The following is a 611-nucleotide window of genomic DNA, read 5'->3' on the forward strand; positions in this document are numbered from 1 at the left end:
AATCTGTTTTTCTCATGATCTTAGAGGAAAACAAAGGAAATTGGATAATAACATTAAACTGAAGTTGAGGTTTAAATATATAATCCATGATAATAGACTTAAACAACTCACAAACCATAACAAGAAAGAAAAATACCTAGAGAAAGTGAAATGGGAAGCAGTAAAGTGGATTGAAAAACTATTATAGAGTACAAAATATTTTATTTGATTTTTAAAACTGAAAATGCTAATCTCAAGTCCGAGAATGACCATTTGATGAATCTGATAATTAGGTATAACTGTCAATATGATTACTAAAGAAGATAAGAAGAATGTGAATTTGAAAGAAGATACACTGATCACATTCCACTGAATTTGTACTACTTTATGAGATATCTTGGAGGCACATTTTCAGTCTTGGGATAAGCATTTTCAGATTCCAAAGCCGAGTAAAAAAAACAGCTCTGTAAATGGTTTTCAAACCACTTTATTACTATGCAAGTCATCGCTACTAGGGTTTTTCTTCCTTGTCATGGTTAACAAGTTGCTTGAACCTATTATATAGAATGTATTTTGCCCTCAAACTTTAATTTAATGATCTCAATTTCTAAATTTTTTTAGATTGCACAAAA

The 611-nt window shown here is 29.6% G+C and overlaps 1 protein-coding gene across 1 annotated transcript in view; it reads right to left on the bottom strand.

Moving 5' to 3' along the window:
• The window catches only part of LOC109848273 (eukaryotic translation initiation factor 2 subunit gamma-like), an 8,796-nt gene that overhangs the window by 5,423 nt on the left and 2,762 nt on the right, over nucleotides 1-611 (bottom strand). The gene's annotated exons all lie outside the window — the stretch shown is intronic.

Source organism: Asparagus officinalis, chromosome 7 (genome assembly GCF_001876935.1).
Source record: "Asparagus officinalis chromosome 7, Aspof.V1, whole genome shotgun sequence".
NCBI lineage: Eukaryota > Viridiplantae > Streptophyta > Magnoliopsida > Asparagales > Asparagaceae > Asparagus > Asparagus officinalis.